Below are 7723 nucleotides of genomic sequence, written 5' to 3' on the forward strand. Positions count from 1 at the left end.
TGTACCATCAATGCCATGTAAAAGCCAACAAAGTTTGGGGCTTTCAACCTTTGAAGCAATGGTCTGAGCTGTACTTTGGCCCCATTTAACCACAGTTGGAACTGAAACAGATGGAACACAGGGCAATATGTCCCAAGGTCTCACAGAGCAGGGGGCCTTGGGCCTGGCCCAGGAAACAATGTTTCCCTCATAAGCCTCTGAGTCTTGATGGGAGAGGCTGCCATGAAGGTCTCTGACATGCCCTAGAGACATTTTCCCCATTGTCTTGGTGATTCACATTCTGTTCCTTGTTACTTATACAAATTTCTACAGGGGGTTTGTATTTATCCTCAGAAAATGGGTCTTTCTTTTCTATTGCATCATCAGGCTGCAAATTTTTTGAATTTTTATGCTCTGCTTCCTCTTGAACACTTTGCTGCTTAGAAATTTCTTCCACCTGATACACTAAATCATCTCTCTCAAGTTCAAAGTTCGACAGATCTTTAGGGTAGGGGCAATATGCTGCCAGTCTCTTTGCTAAAGCATAGCAAGAATCATCTTTATTCCAGTTCCCAAAAAGTTTCTCATCTCCATCTTAGACCACCTTACCCTGGACTTTATTGTTCACATCATTATCAGCATTTTGGTCAAAGCCATTCAATCAACAAGTCTCCGGGAAGTTCCAAACTTTCCCACATCTTCCTGTCTTCTGAGCCCTCTAAGTCCCTTGGATGTTTCAAACTTTCCCACATTTTTCTGTATTCTTCTGAGCCCTCCAAACTATTCTAACCTCTGCCTGTTACCTACTTCCAAAGTCACTTCCACATTTTCGGGCATCTTTACAGCAACACCCCACTACTCCCAATTTCAATTTATTGTATTAGTTTATTCTCATGCTACTAAGAAGAAATACCTGAGGCTGGGTAATTTATAAAGAAAATGAAAGATTCTCCCCCAAGGCATGAAAATTTGGGAGGGTGAATAACTCCTCCCTGTGTAGGCCCAGTCCCAATGTACAAGGACACTTGCACCAGCAGTGTGCATCAGCAAGATAGCAAAAGCTGGAAGAGAACTGGCTGGAAGACACTACCCACTGGAGATCGAGAGAGAGAGGCTGTCTGGGTAACACGTAGCAGTTATGCCAGACTGGGACACTTCCTGTTTACAGGAGACTATAAAACCTGTGCCCCAGCCTCACTTGGGGCTGATGCCATTTTAGGCCTAAACCCGTCTGCAGCCAGGTGCTCATTAAAACAGTGTGTTGCTCCACACCACCTTGTGTTGTTTGTTGGTACATTCTCGGGGTTCAAACCAATCAAGAGCCTTGAATCAGGTGCTGAAACCCGAGAGGGGCTCCAGTCCACGTCCTCTGTGGACCTACTCCTCCACCCCAGAGAGCAGGCCACAGCAGCTGGACAAAGGAAGCTCCTCAGTCTCCAGTGGCCTCTCTGTGCATGCACATTGGTCACTGATCTTACCTACTGGTAAGTTTCCTGGGAGCCTGGTTAACAGAGATAAATCCGCACAGCCTCTCTTGGTTTCTCTGGTCCAAAAATCCAACGTTGGTCCAACAAGGCTCCTCCGACATATGTGAAGCACTCGCTGATCATCTGGTCTTAGGGGGACACCTCTAAGCTATTTGATCCAGTTCTAGGAACGAAAAAGGCAGCAGTGAGGATTGCTCCTTTTATGTCTCCCTCCGGCCATCCAGGAAGGTCTCCTTTTCCCCATCCTCCCTTTGTTATGGGAAATTCCCTGTCTTCCATTCCAAAGGACAGCCCTCTAGGCTGCCTCATAAAAAACCTGTAAATCTTAGGCCTTGGCAAGATATCCACCCTAAGTGCCTTGTCTTTTTTATTGCAATTCAGTTTGGCCACAGTATGAATCGGATAATGGGTCCACATGACCCACAAATGGAAGATTCAACTTTACAATTTAAACTAACTTAAGCAATTATTGCCGAGGACTGGAAAAATGGGGAGAAATTCCTTATGTTCAGGCCTTTTTTACACTCAGATTACAATCTGACCTCTGCAATTCTTGCTCACCTGTTCAAACCTTCCTCCATTATCGCCACCCTGATCTCCTTTCTCCTCCTGACCCTACCTCTTTTTCCTTGTTTGATCCAGCAGAACGCTGCCTACCCCTCCCAGCCCCTTCCTCTCTCTCTCAACCATCTTCTTTAACTCCCCAAGCCACCTCTTTTTCTTCCCAGCTGCCACCTTCCCAGCAGCCATCTTCTTAGCCACCACCTTCCTAGCTGCCATCCTCCCATCCAGCACCACATCCAAGAGTATCCACTTCTTTTCCTACACTGTCCTCTCCTCAGGACAATTCTAGCACTGCCTGTACCCATTCTCCTCTCTCATTGCCCTCTCCTGAGGCCTATAAACCCATCCCACCACCTTAAGCCCCTATCTATCCTCCACTGCCTGTTAACTCAACCCCTCTTCCCCCTTCAAACCCGCAACAGAAACTACTTCCAGGTTCTTCCTTCTCTCCCACCTATACTCACTCAGGTGCCATCTTTGGCCCATGCCCCACCCTTACTTCAATACCTGTGCTAGAGTGCTCCCTTTGGGAAGTAGCAGGAAATGAAAATATTTTTAGAGTTCATGTTACCTTCTCCCTCACTGATATCTCTCAAATTAACAAAAGACTCAGTTCATATCCAGAAGATCCTACCTCTAATATTAGAGTTTCAGTACTTCACCCAGTCTTACAAACTAACTTGGCATGACCTCTACATTATCCTCTCTTCCACCCTCACCCCAGAAGACCCCTTAGCTCAGGCACAGGCTGATACAATTCCTCACCAGGCTCCTACCCAGCCTACTGGCACAGAGGCAGTCCCCGACCAGGACTCCCACCAGGGTTATCAAGATGGGGCCCCGGACACTGCTATTCAGACCACATGATTGTGTGTCTCCTTGCATGACTCAGAAAGGGTGCCCAGAAAGCAGTAAACTATGAAAAACTTTTGGAAATCACCCAAGGTCGTGACGAAAACCCAGCCCTTTTACTCTCATTTAACTGGAGCCGTGAGAAAATATGCCAACCTAGACCCAGCCAGCCCAGAAGGAACCACTATTTTAAACGTTCGATTAATCTCCCAATCCACCCTCAATATTTGGCAGAAGCTTCAGAAGCTTGATGATGGCCCTCAAACCACACAATGAGACCTTCTTAATTTAGCCTTCAAAGTCTTTAACAATTGTGATGAGGAAGGTAAAAGGCAAAAACAGGCAGAATTTCAAATGCTTGCCTCCGCCAACAGGGGCCCTGAAGGCCCAAGGGGTCACAGCTCCACACGGAAGCCTCCTAATAATCCACCTCCACCTGGCACCTGTTTCAAGTGCAGCAATGAAGGCCACTGGTCCAGACAATGCTCTAACCCAGGTAAGCCCATGAGGCCATGCCCCATCTGTGGAGGACCCCACTGGAAGTCATACTATGAGTGGCCTTTGCAAGGACCACCCCCATTTCTCCCTGAGCTGGCAAAACCTCCTACTTGGATCTCATCGGCCTTGCCACTGAAGACTGACGGTGCCCTGGAATGGATGCCCTGGCAACTACCGTCTCTTCATCCAAGCCAAGGGTAACCCTGCTGGTGGCAGGTAGGCCAGTATATTTTTTAAATTGATACCAGGGCAAGCTACTCTGCTTTACCTAATTTTTCAGGACCCACCCAGTCCTCCAAAGTCTCTGTTATGGGTATTGATGGACAAGTCTCCAAACCCCGAGTCACCCCTCTACTCTTCTGCTCCCTTCACACCTTTTCCTTCACTCACTCTTTCTTAGTCCTGTTCTCATGACAAACTCCACTCCTAGGTAGAGACATCCTTTCAAAACTCCACACTACTCTCCACTTCTACGTTCCCCATGGTACCCAGCACATCCACCCAGACCCCTCTGGTGCTTCTAGCTTTATTCTACTCCTCCAACCTCCCACCCTAAAATATGCAACCTTTCCTTATGCTCCATCCATAGTTAACCCTACTGTTTGGGATACTTCCACACCCTCAGTTGCAAAACACCACACTCCCATCCACATTATCCTTAAAAACCCCACCCAGTTCCTCTCACAGAAGCAGTATCCAATCACCCAAGCAGCTCTTGTAGGCTTAAAGCCTATCATTTTCACCTCCTTGCCAGTCACCTATTCTGCCCAACAAACTCCCCTTTTAACACATCAGTTCTACCTGTTAAAAAGCAAGATGGAACTTATCACTTAGTTCAGGACTTCAAGCTCATTAACCAAACTGTACTCACATATGTCCAGTATTTCCTAACCCATAAACTTTACTTTCCACAATTCCCTCCAATACCACCCATTTTTCTGTCCTAGACCTAAAGGATACACTTTTTTTTTTTTTTTAACAATTCATTTGTACCCTGATTCTCAAGACTTCTTTTTCTTTACGTGGGAAGACCCCTACACCCACCTTTCACATCAGCTCACCTGGTGCATACTACCTCAAGGTTTTAGAGACAGCCCCCACCTTTTTGCACAAGCCCTTGCTCACGACCTCTGTACCTTATCCCTAACACTCTCCACTCTCCTTCAATATGTTGATGATCTACTCCTGTGTAGTCCCTCTCAAAGACTGCAACACCCATACTATCTCTCTTTTAAACTTCCTGGCAGAGTGGGGGTATCTGGTCTCCCCTAAAAAAGCACAAATACGCACTCCCTCAGTCACCTACCTAGGCCTAACCTTTACCCTGCAACCTGAGGGCTCACAACCAACCACATATCCCTCCTCCAGTCCCTCCCACCTCTGCAAACTAAGGAAGGAATTCTCTCTTTTCTAGGATTAGTGGGATATTTTAGGCTTTGGGTTCCCTCCTTTGCTCTACTTGCCAAACAGTTATAGCAAGCTGCTAAAGGCCCTCTTCATGAGCCTTTGAACCCTGAACAGCCTATTATCCAACCTTTCTGTCTACTCCAAAGGCCTCTTGTCTCAGCCCCACGCTTACTCCGGTAGACCTCATCAAAGCTTTCTCCTTTTATACCAATGAATGACGTGGAGTTGCACTAGGTGTTCTAACCCAGTCTAAGGGACCTACCCTCCAGGTTATCACCTACCTCTCCAAACAGCTTGAAACCACAGCTCTCAGATGGCCTACTTGCTTCCAAACACTGGCGGCAGATGCTGTCCTCATCCTTGAAAGCCTAAAACTATCTCTTCATGCCAACCTAACAATTTATTCAACCCATAACATCAAAGACATGTTAGCTCACCGCAGTGTACTGAGTCTCATCTCTGCCCCATGGATCCTCCAACTGTATGCTTTATTCATAGAAACTCCCTAAATCACTGTGCTAATCAGCTCCTATTTAAACCCAGCCATGCTCTTACCTGAAGCTACTACCTCCCAAGACCGTGCACACTTCTGTGTAGACACTGTTCAAATTTTTCTTACACCTTTTCCAAACCTAACAGACCAACACTTTCCAGATGCCTTGTTTACTTGGTTTGTAGATGGCAGCTCCTTCCTATATCAAGGATGCCAAGATGCTGGCTATGTTATAGTGTTACCTCACACACACTATTGAAGCCAATCTGCTCCCCCTAGGAACCATCTCCCAAAAAGCTGAACTCATCACCCTCACTCAAGCACTCACTCTAGCAGGTGAACAACAAATTAACATATATTCAGATTCTCATTATGCATTCCACATAGGGCACTCACACTCATCCATCTGGAAAGATTGGGGTTTCCTAACTGCAAAAACACACTCCTGTCATAAATGGCTCTCTCATCAGCAAACTCCTTCAAACTGCCAGACTCCTGTAGAAAGTTGCCATCATTCATTGCAGGGGCCACCAAATCCCAGACAATCCTATACTTGCTGGAAATGCTCTAGCAGATAAGGTAGCCAAACAAGTAGCCCTACAACCTGTGCAAGGCCAGTTTCTGTCCCTGTCTTTGTTCTCTCCTTTTTACTCCTCAGAAGAAAAGGAGGACTTCCAAGCCCCAAACCTTCAAAAGCAAGGACCATAGTATGTCAAGGAAGGGCGTTTCATTCTTCCTCACTCTCAAACAATCCCTATCCTGCAAACCCTCCACAACTCTTTCCATGTTGGTTGCAAACCTCTCTTGCAATTTCTCCGCCCTATTCTCACTTGTCCTCACCTTTCTAGCTGTGTTTGAGAAATTACTCAGTCCTGCTTTATCTGCCACTCAGTGTCACCCCAGGGTTCCCTCTGGCTGCTGCCTTTTCCTACCAACAAAGCCTGGGGCCTGGTGGGTAATTATATGCATGATGAGAGTTTGTGTGATGACATTTGCACATTCTGAAGTTGTTGGGAATGCTCCTACCCACTTGGAGAAAGTACAAACAAAGAATAGAAGATAGCAGAGCCATTTATCAGGCAGCATGTGAGTGAAGTCTACTTGCCAATCTTACCTGGGTAATCCTCCCTTCCTTAAATCAGACATGATCTTTCATTCATGAAGCCGCAAATGAGGTCATGCCTCTCCCTGTTGACACCTCCTTGTCCTCTCAACATAACTGTCTTGCAGGCACAGACATGTTTATCTGCCAACCTGACCCTCACAAAAAGCTCTAACTGAAGTGGACAGGCCCCTACGCTGTGATACTCAGCATGCCAACTGCAGTAAGACTCCAAGGACTCCCTCACTGGATCCATCACACCAGGGTCAAGCTCACCCCCAAGGTTTCTTCTTCCTCTAAAACATTAACAGCAAAGTGATCATCTAGGCCAATTTCTCCTACCAAGCTTAAATCAACCCCAACATTTCTTTTCTTAGAACCAAAAGATGAGGAAGACTAATCACTTGCTTTTAGAAATGGCCTATATTTACCCAACTGCCTGCTATACCTCACTTCCAACCAAAAGTCTTAATACAGGAATATCCCTCATCACAATCCTAATATTGTCAGTAGCTTCTCTGCTGTCCACAGCAGCGCCTCTGAGCTGCTGTTAGTGTTATCAATTTTTCCACTGTGGAGGAAAAATGCAACAATCCTTTACTTACCATACTCATATAGAAAAATCCTGTTATGGAACCTTAATTGAGGAAGGTGTTGAATCAGGGAAAGGTTATTGTAAAGTAAAAAATCCAGGAGTATCTGGCAGTCTTAATGGGACTACATGTCCAAAGGGTAGGCAGTGGCTTTGCTTCACCAAAATTGGACAATGGGGAGTAAACACTCAAGTGCTAGAAGACATAAAGAGAGAACAGATTATAGCCAAAGCAAAAGCAACAATTCCCCCAACGCCAAAATCACCCGTGGTATTTCCATCCTTATATACAAAACTACAAGCAGATGTATCCCTTCCCAAGTCAGGAAAAAACTGTTTGTAGATCTAGGAGAAAGCATCGCACTTACCATGAATGTGTCCAGTTGCTGGGTATGCGGGGGAGCTCGTATGAGTGAACAGTGGCTGTAGTATAGGATAGACATTCCCCCTTAGTTACTAGCATCCCAAAACCCCAGTCTCACTTTCAGTCCTCAAGAACACCTGCAGTCCCGGACACTTACCAACCCAGTAAGAGGGACAGTGTGCATATTCCACAAGTGGACTGATGAAACCCATCACACTGTAGGTGAAAGCTCCTGTCAGCAAACCCTAACAGTCAACGCCTCCACAGCAGAGTGGTGGCCTCGGTTACCCCAAGGAGCCTGGTCTCCTTCTAACTTAAATACCTCAATTGTGTCTTGTAAAAAATGGTCTGGTACTGTACAAACACCACTAACCCTTATGTTGCA

The 7723-nt window shown here is 46.1% G+C and overlaps 2 pseudogenes; both read left to right on the forward strand.

The window, feature by feature from the left end:
• Positions 1-990: 990 nt before the first annotated feature.
• Positions 991-3581, forward strand: LOC144332664 (transcription factor NF-E4-like; annotated as a pseudogene).
• A 3217-nt stretch (positions 3582-6798) lies between these two features.
• On the forward strand, positions 6799-7390 carry LOC107000959 (suppressyn pseudogene; annotated as a pseudogene).
• Positions 7391-7723: the final 333 nt, after the last annotated feature.

This window comes from Macaca mulatta, chromosome 11 (assembly GCF_049350105.2).
Source record: "Macaca mulatta isolate MMU2019108-1 chromosome 11, T2T-MMU8v2.0, whole genome shotgun sequence".
NCBI classification, from domain to species: Eukaryota; Metazoa; Chordata; class Mammalia; order Primates; family Cercopithecidae; genus Macaca; species Macaca mulatta.